Genomic DNA, 20,754 nt, shown 5'->3' with positions numbered 1-20,754 from the left:
TGTATATATAATGGCATGAATTAGTGGCTTAGAAAGTGCCCTCAGCATCCCCAGGTTATGGTCTTTGCCGATTCGCTTTAACACATTGAGAAATCTCATTTGCATTTAGCATGTTTCTTTTTGAGATCAAATATTTACTGCTAAACTATTTGAAAACACCTTATCCTCCTGAGTAGTTTAGAATTCCTCTTTTTTACATTATTTCTAACAGTAAAGAACATGTTATAAAATCTTTTGATGATATAAACTTTAGACCACTTTGGTTAGCACATTATTGAGGACTGGATTAACTGGACTTTAGCATGGATTTTGTATTGAGAAGTTGCTAAGACTCTGCTGAGGAATGTTTAAGAGAACGAGAGAAGTGGAGTCAAAGCAGTCAACAAATGTTTGTTGAGTCTTTCTCCTTCCTGCCCAAACAGGACTTTATGTGGTAAATTGGGGTAATATGGGTACAGTAGCTAAAAACAAAAATAAACAACGTCCACATATTCTACAAACCACAATTTAGCCACAAGCACCTCTTCACCTCTCGTATCTCTTAGCTGAAAGGCCAACAATGGATAAAATATAGTGATTTGAATTTCACTTCCTCTCCCTTATTCAGCCAAACTCTCGGAATCAGGAATACGCAGTAGGAGGTAGTAAGAAGCGGAACACAATCTGAACAACCACAAAAACAAATGGCTTTGGGGTGAATTCTAAAGCAGACCACAGGAAAGAGAAATCATTAAAATATTTGTGTTTAGCTGTGTGTGTGTGTGTCTGAACCTCTGTTTGAATCCCACTTTTTCAAATACCATCCACTCTCTTTCTGCAGGTGTTGCCCTGCTCATAATTCCTCCACATCTTAAATGGGCCCCATGTTCTTCTCTGAACATTATTTTCATTTGAAGTTCAATTCTTTTTCTTCAACTTAGTTAAATAGCAAACACTTTTGAATTTCTTTCCCTTCTCTACTCCAGTTTCAAATTTTTTTTTTGCCAGCTTTTGAGAAGTCAGTCATAATAAAAATTCTGAACTCCATTTTCCTTACCCCTCCAATTTCTCTTTCTCATAGTTCAAATTTTGGTCTACTGCCCTAACTCGTTCTGTGTATACAGAGGCTTTTTCCCCCCGCTTCATTTTTTTGTCATGCATCATGTGGGATCTTAGTTCCCTGATCAAGGATCAAACCAACACCCCCTGCATTGGAAGCTCAGAGTCTTAACCACTGGGCTGCCGGGGAAGTCAGGCTTTTTTGTTTGTTTGTTTTTGCTGTGATGGATCTTCATTGCTTTGCATCTCAGGTGTTTTTTTTTTTTGGTTGTGGTGAGCGGGAGCTACTCTTCATTGCATTGAGCTGGCTTCTCAGTGTGGTGGCTCCTCTTGCTGTAGAGAACAGACTCTAGGCATGCAAGCTTCAGTAGCTGCAGCATGCGGGCACAGTAGCTGTGGTGCAGGGCTTAGCTGCTCTGTGGAATCTTCCTGGAAGAGGGGTTGAACCCATGTCCTCTGCATTGGCAGGTGGGATTCTTGTCCACTGAGCTACCATGGAAATCCCAAGGCTGTAGTTTTGATTATTCCTCCTTAATAAGTCCTCTGACCCAAAGGCTATACTACACTCATCTGAAACCGAAGAAGAGAGGTGGTAGAACAAAGAAGTGTTAACGTGGTGTCATTTTGGGGTGAGGACTAAAGATCCTGACTCATCCACAGAGCATCAGTACTACACCTGTGGATGAAAACCTGTGCCTCGCCATCTTGCCTTGGATGAAGTAGCCAGGCACTGCCATCGCTGACCTCTCACACACCCTTATTTCAGGGTCAAGATCAGGAATGAGGCACACTCTATGCTCTGGGAAAAACTGGCTGAACAGATAGGTATTTTGAGGAGAATATTTTTATAAGCCCAGATTCTCGCATCTCCTCATATCTAGAAAAGCATTAAAACCATTAACAGTGACATCTGCCCTTGGTGACGAGCAGCAACTACTAACCTCCCCTCTTATCTCTTTGGAGTAGTTCCTTGGAGCTACCTGAGAGGCTGTCTCTCTGGCTACAGTCCTCATAGAACTTATTACTCTTATGTTGTAAATTTTTTTCAGTCAACATGCCAAACACAAATTCAGAGAATCTGGCTGGCATAAATAGCTTTCAGCATAAAGGATTCGTAGATAGGGCAAGTCAGGGAGGTAAGATCTTCCCATCATGCCTCCCTAGGCCTCCTCTTTGTCCCTCCATCCCCGCCACTTCTCAAGATCTCTGAGGATTCTGAGGGCCACACCTGTAATTTCTATTGTTGAGAATGCAAACAAGCTGCAGATTCCCATATTAACTTTGGTATCAGGATCAAGAATATTGCCCTGATGAGTTCCTGTTTTCTTAGGAGCTACCTCTTTGAAGCTGGGAGCTCGTGCTGATACCAATGGATGACTTGGTGGGGTGAGTGTGAAAGTCCCCATCTTTAATAGCTTTTAAAACACCACTCACAATAAGCATGTAGCAAAGTATGTGGTCAAAGTGACCACCTGAACAAACATATAAAATAATTGGACAAGCATGTGACTAAATATATCTCACTTCTAATTTGCAGAAGGAGGGCACTAAAGAAACATTGTACTTTGCTGCTGGAAAAATTGATTGTTTCAAAGGATTCTAGCCTAGATTTCGATTCTATCAAGTTCATTCAAGAAGCCTTGTAGGAGGATTCGTAACTGGTGGTGTTGGCTGGACAGTGGGCAGGCTAATGATCACCTCCACCAGGTAAACTCAGCTGCACCTTGATTCTCCCAGCAGTTGTCCCACAACCTAGGCCCATTGTCTTCCCAAGTGTCCACCAAAAAGGTAATGCAGGAGGCTGCAAGTAAGTCAAGAATTTATAAGGCATCCCAAGAATTGCAGTTTCAGAGACACAGATTCTAGTAACCCAGAAAGGGTGTTCCAGGGAAGAGAAAGAGTCAGAGACTTATCAGGACAAGAAACTGCAAGGTTTTTAAAAGTTGCCTGGTGAGAATTGTCATCAACTCTGATGCAAGTCAGAAAAGAGTTGTCCTTAATGAATCAGGAGGTTTTGTTTTTTTATGGTAAGGGTCTAATTAGTTGATAAACTGTCATGAGCTATTTTAGAGTAAGGGTCTGATAAGTAGATAGGCTGTCATGAGTTTCTGGCAGATGTTTTGGGTAAGCTGATCAAGTCCAAAGGTCAGATTCCATCTAGGCTGAGATGTGCCTAAGCCTCATTTCCTTAATGGCCTCCTGGTTCCATTTCAGAGCACTCTTAGCTTCCCTGATAGCTCAGCTGGTAGAGAATCTGCCTGTAATGCGGGAGACTTGGGTTTGATCCCTGGGTTGGGAAGATCCCCTGGAGAAGGGGAATGGCTACCCACTCTAGTATTCTGGCCTGGAGAATTCCATGCACTTCTGCATAGTCCATGGGGTCACAAAAAGTCAGACTCGGCTGAGTGACTTTCACTTTCACTCTCTTAGCAATACCAACTCCATTTTGCTTTTCCTCTCACACAAGCTCATCTTATTCAACAATTCTAGAGCTTCCACTGGCTGCAGGTGAGCAGCATACATGGAACTAAGGCTGTGGGACACTGAGGGCAGAGAAGGACTCTGCGATGGGTGGAGTCTGAGAACTTGGGGGTCAGCTTTCATTTCTACTGACCGACATTTATTAGATATTTCCCATGTGCTAGGAACTTTACTTACTTCATCAACTTTGAATGGGAGATTTTTTTTTTCTTTCCATTTTCTTGAGCTGAACTCAAGGAACAGACAAATTAAAACACATAGAATATAGCACATCTAGTAAGATGTCTGACCATGAACCTGACCCCTTTATATTGTACCCATGTCTCTCCAAGGATCATGGATTGACTTGCAGTGTATAGAAACCCTTGCAATCATGAGATGGTTTATGACAAAATTTTTCCTGATTTTATGTACAATTCCATCTGATTATTCAGAGATAAACTCTCATTTCCCTTTGTGGGCACAAAAGGCCATCTGTGCAGCCCAAAACAACATTGTAAGCTCCTATCCAATTTCCTGCCCATATATTTTTTGGAGTAATTATGGCTCATTTCTCTATGTTTTCTACTGATTTCTGTTGTGTTGATTTTTCTCCAGATGCATGGGGGGCGCATGTCCAAATTAAATATCATTTATTTCCTGCCTCTTATTTTGAAGTTCCTTTTATCCTTTACTCTCTATGGGTTTTATGTTATATTCCAATTAGTATTTCATAAGTCTGGACTGCAGGCTAGTAATACATATTGGTATTACTAGCCAATAAACTGAAAGGACTCAATTCTACTTGTTACTTAATCTTGGACTTCTCCAGATTAGACCCTGACCATAGGTAATGCTTGAAAGAACACGTCTAATTAACTTGAGCATCCAGTTCATACCTCTCATCTTCCTCAGTCCCCCAGGCCACTAGGCAGGGCATAATTACCTACAGCTCATAAATAAAAGTCAAGGCCAGCAAAATTGGAAGGCTTGTCCAGGCTCATACAATGATATAACCATGAACAGGACTAAAAGCTTTTGTGTCATGACTATAAAAGATCAAAACCATTCATGCTTCACATGCATTTTCTATAAAAGTGATTGACAATTATTTATTAAATTGCACTTTGTTGACATAAAAAAACAGATTTCAGGCTTTGATTTTAAGTGAGTTATGCTCACCTTGGAGTGACTCTAGGCGAAGGTCTGACATTAATGAAGCAAGTTTTCAACCTTTGCAGCTTCCACTTGAAGTTCCTTATTTCATGTTCAGTTCCCACTACCTCACTCCTCTTCTAGGTTATCCTCTGGCTGCCAACTCCATCTTCTAGGTCCCAACTTTGAAACTCTGGCCCCTTGATGCTCCTCAAACCCCAATCTGATCATGAAAGTCCTTTGCCCCTCAAGTCACAGATCCAGTTTTTTTTTTTTTTTTTTTTTTTTGTGGATCCTCTGTCTGGGCCATTTAAGCTTAAAATTCCTTCAATAGAGAATAAAGCTTTTCATTCTTAAATCCTAGCTGAGATGCAGGCATGGGCTTGATTAGAGCTATATGAAGAGGTGACTGACTGATGATATATCTGCTCTTATGCTGATTTTAATATGCAAAGAGAAGGGAGGGAAAGGTCATGAGTAACTGAGGGGGCTGATGCCAAAGGGATGCCCCCAGAGAATGGACAAGGGACATGGAGGGGTTGGGGAGGGGAGCTTGGGAATGTTTGTTTCAGAATGAGTGGCAACGAGTGGGTCTAAAAATGCTCCTGACTTCACCTTGATACTGAGCGGATCCCTTTGTGGGGTACCACTTCTCTCACTGATCACTCTCCCTAAGAATTCTTGGTTGTGACCAAAAAAAAAAAAAACTTGAGGTTCATTGTTCATCATTAAAGAGGGTGTGGCTAAATAGTAGAAATTAGTGCATCCTCCTGAAAAAAATTGCACAGTTGGCCAAGAGTCATAAAGATGTTCTTGCCCTTTAATCAGTGCTCCTTAATTCTCTTCCTGGGAACATAGCCTAATGAAAGAGCCCCCCATGTCACCTGCAAACATTTCCTAGTTGTTGCTTGAACTGCTGATGCTCTATTGGCAGCAAGTTGAGTGCTGAGTTTCTGAGGGTCCACCTAAATAGTAAGTAGGTGTGCTCTGTCATGTCCGACTCTTTGTGACCCATGGACTGTAGCCTACCAGGCTCCTCGTCCATGGAATTCTCCAGGACAGAATATTGAAGTGGGTTGCAATGACCTCCTCCAGGGGATCTTCCCAACCCAGGGATCGAACCCTCATCTCTTTTGTTTCCTGAATTTGCAGGCAGGTTCTTTACCACTAACACCACCTGGGAAGCCTCTACCCTCTACTTTTATTGGTCAAGAATACTGGGAGCTTGTTTACTCTCAAAAGGGACAGAGAAGAAGAAAACTGGCCTAGTCCTGGGCAGATTCTCCAGTGTCAGTTACCCTTGCTTTTGTCCCTACCATCTGCTTCACAGTTGGAAACAATCTAGGACATCACTAATTTCGCCCCTGAAGGACTGATGCTTGGAGCTGAAGCTCCAATACTTTGGCCACCTGATGCAATGAGCTGACTCAGTGGAAAAGACCCTGATACTGGGAAAGATTGAAGGCAAGGGAGAAGGGAGCAGCAGAAGATGATGAGTGGCATCACTGACTCAAAGGACATGGATTGAAGCAAACTCTGAGAGATAGTGGAGGACAGAGGAGTCTGGCGTGCTACAGTCTATAGAGTTGCAAAGTGTCAGATATGACTTATCGACTGAACAATAACAAGGACACCCATGTCCAGTATTGTACTAGAGTTCCATCTGAACAGGCAAAGACTGAAGGAGTTCTTTGAAGCTTGATGACCCCATGCCTCAGGGCTGAGATTATTAACAGTCTCCACAGTTTGGCTCCCAAGGTTCCAGCTCAGAGGCCCTCATTGCCAAGTTCAGTCATCCTTCCCAGAACATTGCAGCAGGGCAGCTGGATCCAGAGAAGCTTCCAGCCTCAGCACCACACTGAGTCAAGTCTCCACCATGTTACACTGAATCACTCATATGATTCTTTTTCTCATGAGACTTAGCTTCTGGGGCCTCATTATCTTTCCTGGTCACAGGACCTTGGCAGATCACACCAGTTCACCCTTCTAGACCTCTCCAGCTCTGATTGTGCGGAGTAGATTTTGGATATTAGTTTCTTCTCTGTTACAAGCTCTTGCTCTTCAGACAAATTAACTGCCCTCTCTTCAAAGATCAGCTTTATGCCATAATTGCTCTCAGAGGGTAACTGTTTTCGAAGAGTTCTATGATACCTGAACAACTAAGGCAACCACGCAGTAATTTTTTATTGAACAAAAAATGTCAGTTTCCCTATTTTAAAAATAAAACATCTCTATGTGCAAGCAGATATTCATTGCACAATTGATTATAGAAGTCAAATACGAGAAGAATCTGGAGACGCAGCATCAGGCCGCTTGTAAAGTAAATTAGGATGTGTCTACTCCATGAGACAAGGTGCAGCTATAAAAATGGTTATTATAGGATTATGAGGGGAAAAAAAGATTATAAGAAAATATGGATGTTTATTCCCCTGATTTCCCAAACTTTCTTTTTGTCAAGTTAACAAGAATAAAGGACTCTACTAATTAGCTATTGACATGCGGCTGTTGCCAATAGGACTCGCCAATAATTCGTTTGGGAAAGTGACAGCTTGCTCCTCTCCTGTTGCTTAGCAGCTAAATTGTGTCCGACTATTTGCGACCCCATGGACTAAGCCCACCAGGCTCCTCTGTCCGTGGGATTCTCCAGGCAAGAATCCTGGAGTGGGTTACCATTTCCTTCACCAGGGGATCTACCCCACCTAGGGATCAAACCTGCAACTCTTGCGCTGGCAGGCAGATTCTTTACCATTGAGACACCTGGGAAGCCCCCAAAATGAGGAACACAGGACTTAGAGATGACTTCTAAATGTTTGTCTTCAACTATAGGATGACTATTGGTGCTATTTATTGAGATGGGGGAGGCAAAGTGGGGGATTGGGAAGCCAAGAGTTTTTTTTTGTCTACTCTAAGTTTAAGATGCCTCTTAGATGTCCATGTGGTGATACAGAGCAGGCAGTGGCCTGTGGGACTTGAGCTTGGGGGAGAGATCAGCAGTATTGAGACTAGAAATTTTAAAGAGTCATCTGAACATAGATAGTATTTAAAACATGAGATGAGGATAGGGTATTGATGGATGCTAGTACAAGAAGATATAAGACAGAGCCTCCAGTCATTGCGACATTTAGAGAGCAGACAGAGAAGGGGTAACCAGCAAGAAAGCCCTGAGGCAATGCAGCCAGTTAGGCAGGAGGGGAAAAGAAACATCGCACTGTGGAGACTGGCAGAGAAGAGGATTTTAAGAAGGAGGGAGTGGTCAACTGTGCCAGATATTATAGGGAACTTGAGTAAGATGAAGACACTGAAGGGACCCTTGGATTGGCAAAGGAAGTTGTTCATGACCTTGAAATGAGCAGATCCAGTGGCATAGAGAGGAGGAAGGCCTGCCTGGAGCTGGCTGAGCTGAGATTAGAAGATAAGAAAGTGGGCACTGACTATAGACAACACACTTCTCAGGAAGCGGTGCCCTAAAAGAGCTAGGAAATGGGATAATGCCTGGAGGGCCATATGAGCTGAAGGGATTTTTATTTTTTAAAGTGAAGTCGCTCAGTCGTGTCCGACTCTTTGCGACCCCATGGACGGCAGCCCACCAGGCTCCTCCATCCATGGGATTTTCCAGGCAAGAATACTGGAGTGGGTTGCCATTTCCTTCTCCAGGGGATCTTCCCGACCCAGGGGTCAAACCCGGGTCTCCCACATTGTAGGCAGACTCTTTTACCGTCTGAGCCACCAGGGAAGGTTCCTTTATTTTTTAAAGGAAGCACTAAAACATGTCTGACTGCTTGCGGAAATGATTCAGGCAGGAGGGAGAAATTAATCATGGAGGGGAGAGAGAGGTTAATTGCAGGAGCAAAGTCTTTGGGAATGATGAAGGGATGATATCCACAGCAGAAGTGGAGAGATCGGCCTTTAATGAAGTGGGTATGAACACAGAGTCCTTGGCACAGTACTTGGTACACATAGGCGGATTTCATTCAGTGCTTGCCACTGTTATTACAAGTATCTGTCTCCTTGAGTAACCAAAAAGTGAAGTCACTCAGTCGTGTCCGACTCTTTGCGACCCCATGGACTGTAGCCTACCAGTCTCCTCTGTCCATGGGATTTTCCAGGCAACAGTCCTGGAATGGATTGCCATTTCCTTCTCCAGGGAATCTTCCCAATCCAGGGATCAAACCCGGGTCTCCCTCATTGTAGACAGACGCTTTACCATCTGAGCCACCAGGGAAGTCTCCAAAGAGAGTAACCAAAGAGAACAATTGGCTGGTCCAACTCATAGCTCATAAGTTAGGCTGTGAATAATTGGATCAGCTGTTGATATAGCCTGGCCAAAGAGGAAAAGTATGAAAAGATGGAGAGGTCCATTCTCTTCCACAGCCCTGCTTTGACAGGGTAGACTCTCACAAGAGGGGTGTTCGTGTATGCTTGCACAATGGAAAGATCCTGCCAACTAATGAACAACGGATATGATTGTCTTAAAATTTTTTTTTTACTATCGTAAAAGTCACATAATATAAAACACTATTTTAACTAAGTGTGTTCACATTGTTGTGCAATTCTCTTCATCATCCATCTCCCACATTTTTCACCTTCCTAAACAGAAACGCTGTTTCCATTAAACATTAACTCTCCACCATGCCACCCACTAACCCCTGGCATCTACCAATGTGTTTTCAGAGTACAAATTTGTCTATTCTAATTATCTCATGTAAGTGGAATCAAATAGTATTTGTCTGCACCTGATGTATGGTTGGCAGCATCACTGACTCGATGGACATGAGTTTGAGCAAACTCTGGGAGATGATGAAGGACAGGGAAGCCTGGCGTGCTGCAGTCCATGGGTTGCAAAGAGTTGGACACGACTTAGCGGCTGAACTGAATGTATATTGGAATGCGTTTTTTAAAAGATTTATTTATTTCATTGGTTGAGTTGGGTCTCTATTGCTCCGCCCGAGCTTTCTCTAGCTGTGCTGAGTGGGGGCTGCTCTTTGTTATGGAGTGCAGGCGCTGGGCGTGTGGGCTTCTGTAGTTTCGGCCTGTGGGTTCAGTAGCTGCTGCTCATGGGCTCTAAGACACAGGGTCAATAGTTTTGACACATGGGCTTAGTTGTTCCGAGGCATGTGGGATCTTCTCGGACCAGGGAGTGAACCCATGTCCCTGGTATTGGCAGGTAGATTGTTAATCACTAGCCCACCAGGGAAGCCCTAAATGCATTTTCAGTGTTAATTCAATATACATCCTACAAACAGATGGTACCCTCTCTTTTGAGTCTTCATTTTCTTTTTCACTGGTTGGTGTTTACTGAGGAATCATGTTCTTCAGAGTTCCTCAGAGTGATACCCAGGGCAACGGGGAATGTAGAAAAAAACCATAGCCTCAAAACCTCTGTTCTTGTGCAATCAAGACACAAACCACCCTAACTGTTGAGACACATACTCAGGAGCAGTTGTTTCACTGGTTCATGCAGAGAAAACCTCCTAACCAACTTGCATAGCAACACAAGAGACTGAAAGTTAAAGCTGTTATTCCAGAAAATACTGTATTTAAGCCAGCAATTCAGAGCTTTATCTACGCAAAACATTGTTTTTGACCATTTGGCCTTGCTGTTGAAACAGAGTGAGTTGATGTTCGTTGCCAAATAGCTGATAAAGAAAATGTCCAAGTCTTCCAAAGCATTGTTAAAAAGGAAGAATTCCTACAAAAGGACACAACTCTCTGGTTATTTTCTCACTCAGTAAAAATGTCAGATTAAAACCAAAGAGTATTAGCTAGCCAGTGGGAATCTGCTGTATGATGCTGGTACCCTGTGACAACCTAGAAGGGTGGGATGGGGTGGAAGGTGGGCAGGGTTCAAGAGGGAGGGGCCAAACGTGTACCTATGTCTGATTCATGTTGATGTATGGCAGAAACTCACGCGATACTGTTAATCAATTATTTCCAATTAAAAATAAATAAAATTTTTAAAAGGAATGAGAAAAAACAGAAGAGTATTGGGCAGGATTCATCAGAAACTAGCTTTAACAGATTTAAGCAGAAAAATAAGAAAGAGTTGTGGAAGTCACCCTGATGTCCATTTAAGTAGAATGGACAAATTAATGGTGATATAGCCATACAATGAAAAATGAATGGATTGTCAATACATAGAACAGTATGACTATATCTCTCAGATATAATATTGAGAAAATGAAGCCAGACATTATGTCCTGAGTATGTACATATATTTCTATTTATATAAAGGCCAGACACAGGCAAAATAAATCTATGGTGTTAGTGTCATGATAGTGGTTAATTTTTGTGGCAGTGTAACTGAACAGAACTCTTTGGGACCTTCCTGGACAGACTCCCCCCATCCATGTCCTCTGCCTGCCTCTTGTTTTGTAGAAAGTCTTTAGCCCCCCCTTGACTTTCCTTGAACTCCAAAGAACAAATTAAATCAGAGAAGAGATAATGCAGAAACAAAGGGAAACATTAAAGCAAGACAGGATATTAATAGTTTAAACATTAAAGTCAAGGACTTTTATTTCCTCCTCAAAGGCTATAGATAACATTCTGAGCCATATCTTTGAGCTCTTTTTGCAGATACTGAAAACCCCACGAGGTGGAAGAACTGCATATTGACCATAAGCATGTAGACCCTAGACCAGCTGGTAGAACCAGTTAGTAGAAGGTTGATCATGTTAACTCCGGATGGCCTTACCACCAACCAATCAGAAAAATGTCCATGAGCTGATCACGTGTCCTGCAACCCTCTCCCTCAGCCTGTTTTTTCCTGAAAGCCATTGGGAAGTGTGAGTCTTTTGAGCATTAGCTAGCTGCCTGTACTCCTTGGTGCCCTGCAGTAAATGCTCCACTTTCCATCGCCAAAACCCAGTGTCAGCAGATCGGCTTTATTCCTTCTGGGGTTGGGAGGTGGGCAATAGCGAGCAGACCCAAGACCCATGTGTGGTTCAGTAACAGTGGAAGGGCTGAACAGGGACACGAAGAGGGATTCCGAGTGCTGGTTACCCAGGTGTACTCTCAGATAGGAAGTTTATTCAGCTGTATACTTTTGATAGGTACTCTTTTCTCTACGTATGTCTCCATGAAAGTTGCACAGGAGGAACACAAGAGAAAGGCTCTTGGCAGGTTAAAGAAAGAAAGTGAAAGTCACTCAGTCGTGTCTGACTCTTTGTGACCCCGTGGGCTAAACAGTCCATGGAATTCTCCAGGCAGGAATACTGGAGTTACCTTCCTCTTCTCCAGGGAATCTTACCAACCCAGGGATCGAACCCAGGCCTCCCACATTGCAGGCAGATTCTTTACCAGCTGAGCCATGAGGGAAGCCCAAGAATACTGGAGTGGGTGGCCTATCCCTTCTCCAGCAGATCTTCCTGACCCAGGAATTGAACCCGGGCCTTCTGCACTGCAGGTAGATTCTTTACCAACTGAGCTAATCAGGGAAGCTGGCAGGTTAAAATATCACTAGTAAAAGTTGGAGACACAGGTCCAAGTCTGTAGGTCCAAGCATACTTCCTAAATCTGTCACAGAACTTGAAGAAGCACATCTCTGCTGCTGTGGCTGGACACTCAATATTGTTGTTTGCTCTGAGAACCCTGTTTGTGTTATATATCACTGCCTGCGATTTGATTACACATGTATTTATTTTCTGTCTCCCCAACTAGAACGTGAGTTCACTCCTGATGCATAGTAGGCATTTATTGAATATTTATTAAATATCCAATATATAAAAATTTAAATATTTATTGAACACAGTTCTCTTGTTGAGCAGAATTCCCCCTGTCATGGATGCATTTTTTTTCTTTATATTAATCTCATCAGTCAAGGTCCAGTCCAGCCTTGCTGTTCGAGGAACACATTTGCTCCTTAAAGTGGTTTCCCATAGTTATTTTATGATTCACCAGCACTGAGTTGAAAGGTTTAGTCTCATCAGGCAATCTTATTTCCCGTAGTTCCAAGTTCATAGTGGGAGAGTCATGCCACCACCGTGACCCCTGTTTACCCCCAGCAGAAACATGCAATATCCTTCTGAGCATGCAATTTGACCCCAAAATTGCTGAGGCAAGTTATGAGGAAGACAGTAAACTAAGAGATGAGAAGCTGTCCACAAATAGGAGAGCAATGAGGTGACTCGTTGGCCTATATGGGGTTTCACAAACTCCTAGGTTTATCATTTCAATTTCACCCTATTGACACCAAGTCTTTCGTTTGTCAGGCTTGCTGGGGAATTCACCAGTGGAATCTTGCCCTTCTACTGCGCTTTCTTTTGTTTAGGATGTTTTAGGAAAGAACTGACTCCTTAGATGGAGAATCTCAGGGGATGCAGCGCATACCCCACCAGCTTTAAGTCTCATCTTTGCTTAAACAAGGCTCCCCTGAGCTGTGTGAGCCCCTCCAAGCCTGTCCATGTAGCAATGCACAGTGGCTCCCTGGGACACTGGCCAGGACTTTAGGCCTGAAGATGGACATCCTTGTCTTATCCTGTGGGATAACAAAGTAAAGAGTGGATTGCCCCTTATAATCTTTTTTCAAAATGTATTTATTGATTTATTTTCAGCTGTGCTGGCTCTTCATTGCTCGCAGGCTTTTCTCTAGTTGCAGTGAGTGGGGGCTCCTCCTTGTTGAGGTGGGTGGGCTTCTCACTGGGGTGGCCTCTCGTTGTGGAGCATGGATTCTAGAACGATAGTTCAGTAGTCGCAGGCCATTGGCCTCATTGCGCCATGGCATGTGGAATCTCCTCAGCCCAGGGACTGAACCTGTGTTCTCTACTTTGGCAGGCAGGTTCTTATCCACTCCACCACTAGGGAAGTCTACCCCTTATAATCTTACTTAGAATCCTCACACTTCAACTAAAGCTGCCTCTATTCTTCCCAACAATGGAAAGCCAGCGAATTATTCCACACTTTGTCCTCCATTATTTCTTCCTGAATGATGGGGAGGTGCGGAGGTAGTTCTGGAGGGAATGGCTGACTAAACTCAAAAGGCATCTCAGTTTTCAATTTGCCAGGTAGAAAAACCAAAACCAAAAGCAAAACCCTGAGATGAGTTCCTTCTGCTCCCTTCTCTTACCTATTGGCCTCTCTGCAGCTTGGTCGCGGGGTCTCAATTTCACTTTCTACCACTATCTACTCCTTTTAGCTACCAAACTATGTTTCCCACTGCCCCATAGGTATTTTTATTGGCATTTACTCATGGCATCTCAGATTCAAGAGAGCTAAAAGCAAATTAATCATCTTTTATCCCATGGCAGGTTTTTCTTCTGGTTTCCTTATTTAGATTAGTGGTGGAATTACCCTTCTTTTTACCCAGGCTCTGAATCAAGTACTTTCGAAGGCTATTGTTTACTAAGTCTTGTCAGTCCTGCTTCTCAAGAGTTTTATCCCTGTTCTCAGTTACTATCACCACCTTCTTATTTCAGATCCTCATCTCCTCCCATCCATTCTAGCCTCCGTAAGCAATAGTCACGCATAGAGCTTAAGAGTAGGTAAGAATACTGCCTATACTGCTTAGTAACTGCATGGCTTGGACAAGGTACTTAAACACTCTAAGCCTCAATTTCTGTATCTATAAAGTGGGATAATAATACCTTTTGCTATGAGTAATCAATTGGAGTATATTCGTATACAAAGTGGTACCACGGGCTTCCCAGGTGGTGCAGTGGTAAAGAATCTACCTGCCAACGCAAGAGACACAGGAGGTGCAGGTCGGATCCCTGGCTCAGGAAGATCCCCTGGAGTAGGAAATGTCAGCCCACTCCAGTGTTCTTGCCTGGAGAATCCCATAGACAGAGGAGCCTGGTGCGCTGCAGTCCGCAGGATCACGAAGAGCTGGACAAGACTAAGCACGCATGCACAAAGTGGCACCAGCAAAGTACTCGATCACAGTAGTGATTATGACCATCTGTCCTCTCAGTTCTCCAATTCATCCTACTCATCATTGCTGGATCTACCAGCAGTGCCTCAACAAGGCAGCTCTGACCCTCTTAAGAAAGCTCTCAGTGCCCACCCTCAGGATCTACCGAATACTCCCATCCTGGCATTCCAGATTTTCCATAAGGAACCTGTTCTATCATCTGACCTCCATTCCCTTCTATTTCTCCTGTGTTCCTGTCAAATGGACCTCTTTGCCCTTTCCCATACCAATTTCTACATCACAGCCTGAGTGCGTATGCTTGTATTCTGTTTCATTCCTTCCCTATCCTTCCAAGTCTAACTCAAAACAACTTCTTTCTTGTGTTTGAATGTCTTTTTCTCTCCTTTTAAAGTCTCAGCATATAGTACACCTTTCTGCAGATGGCTTACTTTCTTCCTGATCCTGTAGTTGCCTCTATGTTCATCTTAACCTCTCCAGCTGGAGGAACCTCCATTCCCCTGACCTCAAGTCTCCACATTGTGAGGGGGAAAACTCGGACATTCGAGCATTCATTCCCGCTTCTGCCAACAAGATTGCGAAATAACCAGTTTGAACAAGTTCTTCCCTCCATCAGTTGGCTAGATTAACGTTTGATGGACAAGGTCTTGCTCAAATAAGAGCGGAAGCTGGTAAAATAATTGTGACATTGAGAGAGGGAAAAGATTCAATTGTTCTAGCTTAAGCAAAGTTCTGCTCACCCCATCTCATTCCCTGTTATCTTCCTGCTTCTAAGTGCTCTGCTTTAGTGATTAAGAATGCAAAATTCCATGCAGGATGAGGGAGGTCAACTCCAATTTCTTGAATGTTTTTCAAGTGAAACTTGTACTTCTAGCAACAATTGGATATAAATGTCAGTTCTCTTTAAACCCTTTTAGGACTCTCAGAAAGTTTTTTGTTTTTCCAGTGGCTGCTTCTCTCAGAATCCATGTTAGTTTCTTTAAATCCCTTAAATTTAAAATAAACCCCTTAAACCTGTAAGTAGCAATACTTTCTCCCAGGCACTGGCCACAGTCTGGAAGGTGTGGGAGGAAAACTATGCATCCTGCCAGAAAGCAATGCTTTGAAAATATGCGGTTAAATTTCATTTTGAAAAGTTTTAACACAAATTCCCTTCCTCTGGGAGCCCTACCTCAATCACTTCATACTATTTTTTAAATTCAATTCAAGAATGTTTTTTAAAAGTGTTAAAAAATTTTAAATAAAGAAATCAAGAGGATATTGCTAGCTTTAAGAATATTTTATGAATAAGTCTAGGCCATTCAAGCTTAATAGAATTATAAAAGCTTAACATGTTTGTGTGTATGATCGTGTAATTTATAATTTTAATAGTTGCCCTGAAATACAACACACAGCACTGTTGACTCCTGGTTCCAGGAATGGCATTCAAACTTGTTAGGTTTGTTTGACGGACTTAACTGTCTACAAAATATTTCTTTTAGTGTTAATATACATGTCTTGATTTATTTTTACCTTTGCTTATGATGTTTTGAGTATATTTGTATTGCTTTCCTCTTTCTCTTTTTTAAAAATAATTTTCTTAGGAAAAAATTTCAAGCCTATATAAAAGCAGAGAAAACAAAAAACAAAAAAAGCAGAGAAAACAGAATAATGAATTTCAAATATCGATCACTCAAATTTTAGAATTATCAGTATTTCCCCCTTTTGCTTCATCTATACCTTTATCTTTTTCCTCCTTGTCTTTTGGCTGAAGTATGTTAAATCCTCAAATCACATCATTTTGTCCTTATGTACTTAAGTGTGAGTTGCAAAAATATTCGTGGTTTCTTATGTAACCACCATACCATTATCATACTTATCAAAACCCACAAGAGTTTATTGACATTGTCTAGCACATAGTCTGAAATAAAATTTCCGTTATAGTCTTTAAAGTATTGCATTACAGTTGGTTTGCTCATATCAGAACCTAAGCAAGGTCCGTGCATTTTATTGAGCTGTTCAAGGCTGGAGAAGACTTTTAGAGTTTGGTAAGGGGTCGGGGGGCAGGTGAAGGATGGGAGAGTGTTGTGAGCTGGAGAAAATGCTTTTGAATCATGACCTTCAGGAGGCACAAGTAAAGGTTGAAACTATTCAGCTGTTAGATAGTACTTTAAATGTAACTCCCTGCAGAGGCTGAAACTTGAGGGAATCAAAGATTTGTTCTGTTCATGGATATGACTTCTGCAAGAGCAAATCTACATCCTCCATCCTTTCTTACTCTGGTAAATATAGAATACCCTTCCCAGACAGAAAAAATGTTTAGCGACTCCCAGAGAAGGCATTGCCACAGCTTTTGCTAGCCATCCATTACAAAATCTGTTGTTCCTATTCCTGAGACGTATCATGTGTAATCTCACTCAGTCTCTTTACCTACTACTCAGTTCTCAGTGAAATAGACATTGTGTTTGATAGGTCTGAACTTGCTCTGTGTTGATATTAATGGTTTCTCGGTCTGCTAACTATACTCGGATATATGTCAGCACCTCTAGGTGTTAACAATTTAGTCTATAAAAGGCAATTTGAATGCAATCTTGGAGTATCGTGCAACCCACCTGTTCATGAATATTTCACCATCTGTGGATCCTAGTGAAAAATGGTTCTAACTCAAAGGGTTCACTTAAAATATATTTCCTTTGGCTCTGAAGACAAAAGTAATTGGCATTGAACAGTGGCAGGGGCAGCTTCTGCCAATGCACAGTGGGAGTCAGGGAAGAACTCTCAACTCCCTCCTACAGATCTTCCCAGCGGATTTCAAACACATATTTTTCATTCAACAGGGAGCCCTCCAGGCTCCTAATCACTAACCCAGTGGGATCCCAAGTTGCTGGGAATTTCATAAAGCAAAATTCCCCAGGGAGTTTCAACAGAGGTGCTCAGGAAGCCAAAACCCCATTAGCTCTTTGGCCCAATTTAAAAGCCCAGCTGCAGAAGAGCCTCCCACACTCTAGGCTCTCAGTCACTCTCGTTCAGTAGCCCCATTGTTCTTCTCAGTGTCAACCGCTGTTTATCGCAGGGTAACTCTTGAAAGTGAGAGTAGTCTAGATGGGGCAGGGTTGGGGAGAAAACACCACCACACCCATTGTCATTTTCATGCCATACATTTCTATAGTACTCTATGGTTGTAAATTATGTTCATGAACATGGTACTCTTAATCCTCATACTGACCCTGTAAGATAGAGAATGTAAGAGAATCTTTTAGCTGTTTTATGTGTAAGCCAACTGAGGCTCACTGAGGTCAAGGGCAATGTCCGCATCCTTCAAGTGGCAGAGCTAGAACCAAAGTATTGGTCTTTGGCCTCCACTCCAGGGCCTTGTTCCCCCCCATGTGGCCTCAGTCTAGGCTTGGCCCAGGCTTTGACTGAGCTAGGGTGGACCTAGGGTGGCACAGACCAGCAACCTCTACCTCAAATGACCTAATCCTTTTACCTTAGTGCCATAAAATTTTTATCATTTTCTGTGTGCACCATTATAAGCCATTATCTTAAAGGAAAATGTAAATCTTCCCTCTTTCTACTGAACTTTACATCTGACAGCCAATTTGTATGCCTGGCCCTGAAGAGTCAGGTTCATCAATCATAAGTAGAAACTAAAATTTACAATTTATCAGAGAATTTTTAAAATGAGCCTTTTGGCTCATGTATTGAAGTGTTACTTGAATGCTTCTTTTTGAGAACTGTAAGGTCAGTTGCCATGGAAGAACTTTTTGTTCCTTTTCTCTCTCTCCTCCAATGGAGTAATTAGTCTCCATCTCCCCCACCTCTGGTATATTTAGGCCAGGTTCTCTGACCTACCCTCTACTTCACGATATTTAGTTCTGAAACAAAATGAGTCAGTCCCATTGCGTGGAATAATTTCTTTGTTTATACTTCAAATTGGATTAGCTCATGTCATTACTTTCACTTGGACAATTATGAAAAATTTTTTCTCCATGGGTTCTGTTTTTATTAGATTTTTCAGTTCTGCTAACTCTTGATTTGGGTCCAAAAGCTAATTAATGGAAATATGGCCTCAGGCACAATTAACATGTTCATTTTTAAAATTAAAATTTTTTTAATTTTTAAATTTTTTATACAATTTTAAAAGGTTACCCTGCCATTTACAGTTATTATAATATATTGGCTATATTCTCCATGTTGTGCAATGCATGGGGACCTGTCTTACCCCAGTAGTTTGTACCTCCCATTTCCTTACCCTATATTGCCCCCACACCCACTGGTAACCACTAGTTTGTTCTCTATACCTATGAGTCTGCCTCTTTTAAAATTTTTTATGTTTATTTTTCATTGGAGGATAATTGCTTTACTGTGTTGTATTGGTTTCTGCCATACAGCAAAGTGAATCAGCCGTAATTATACATATATCTCCTCCCTTCTGAGCCTCCCTCCCATCCCCATCCCACTCTGCCTGCTTTTTGTTTGCTTTTTGTTTTGTTTTTATCTGGCTGCACTGCATGGCATTCAGGATCTTTGTTCCCTGAGCAGGCATGGAACCCGTGCCTTCCACAGTAGAGTCATAGATTTCACAGGGACTAAAAGTGAAGTACGAATGGTCCCCTAAAGCAGTCAAGGTGCCAGGAAGGCACAAAACAGTTGTCCACTCAATTGGTAATGAGGACATTTAGATGGCTAGTCTAAGCAGGGTGTGTGCAGACAAGTAGCTCACCTTGAGGTGGGAGGGAGTCCAGGTGTTTGGTAGACCTATCCATTTTTAATGGTCTTGGTACCAAAAAAAAAAAAGTTTCTGACCCAAGCTCTAGAGAATTTGTTCTTAGCTTGTGGCTAGAGAAACAAGTACAAAGAAGTGGAGGCAGAGGAGCAAAGAGGGCAGCGGTGAGAGATCTGGAAGATGAGCTTCTACATATACATAATGTCAGGGCATTTAGAAAAGACTAGAGCACAAAGACACTGTGTTTGGAAGCTAGTTAGAGAACCACAGAATTGGCTGGCAAAGACCTCTCTTATCTCAGAGAGAGCTGAACCAAGGCCATGAGAGTGATAAGGGGGGCTTTCCTAGTGGTTAGGAAAGAGGTTAACCACGCAGTGGTTAAGTGTCCGCCTTGAAATTCAGGGGACACACGTTCCATCTCTGGTCCAGGAATATTCCACATGCCAAGGAGCAGCTAAGCCCGTGCATCATGACTACTGAGCCAGCTCTCTAGAGCCAGTCAGTGGCAGCTTCTGAAGCCTGCACACTCTGGAGCCTGTGCTCTGCAACAAGAGAAGCCCCTGCAATGAGAAGCCCATGTATCACAATGAAGACCCATGCAGCCAAATAATAAATAAATTCAATTATATAAATAAAAGGAGTGATAAGGTCAACCGGTGTGGGGACAGAATCTGATGAAAGCACAGATAAATGGTAAGACCGGGCTCAGAGTCACAGCAAGGTCAGCCAGGACAGCAGCAGCAACCAATGCATAAAGCACAGCAGCTAATGGTAAATAGTTCTGGACCCAGACGCACCTTGACTCGTATTCTCACGCTTCCCGACTGTGTAAACCTGGACACGTTTCCTTCTCTGTTAAGTGGGGATAATGATATCATGCCTCCCTCATTGGGTTGTGTAAGGACTGAGTAATATCTCAAATGTAAAATGCTTAGAAAAATACTCAGTGAAGAGTTCAGTTCAGTTCAGTCGCTCAGTCGTGTCCGACTCTTTGCGACCCCATGAATCGCAGCACGCCAGTCCTCCCTGTCCATCACCAACTCCCGGAGTTCACTCAGACTCACGTCCATCGAGTCCGCGATGCCATCCAGCCATCTCATCCTCTGTCGTCCCCTTCTCCTCCTGCCCCCAATCCCTCCCAGCATCAGACTCTTTTCCAATGAGTCAACTCTTTCGCAGGTGGCCAAAGTACTGGAGTTTCAGCTTCAGTGTCATTCCCTCCAAAGAAATCCCAGGACTGATCTCCTTCAGAATGGACTGGTTGGATGTCCTTGCAGTCCAAGGGACTCTCAAGAGTCTTCTCCAACATCACAGTTCAAAAGCATCAATTCTTCGGTGCTCAGCCTTCTTCACAGTCCAACTCTCACATCCATACATGACCACTGGAAAAACCATAGCCTTGACTAGACGGACCTTAGTCAGCAAAGTAATGTCTCTGCTTTTGAATATACTATCTAAGTTGGTCATCACTTTTCTTCCAAGGAGTACGTAATTCAACAACCTTTCAATTTCATGGCTGCAGTCACCATCTGCA

Source organism: Budorcas taxicolor, chromosome 11 (assembly GCF_023091745.1).
Source record: "Budorcas taxicolor isolate Tak-1 chromosome 11, Takin1.1, whole genome shotgun sequence".
Taxonomy (NCBI): domain Eukaryota; kingdom Metazoa; phylum Chordata; class Mammalia; order Artiodactyla; family Bovidae; genus Budorcas; species Budorcas taxicolor.
Note: the sequence above shows the minus strand (reverse complement) of the source record.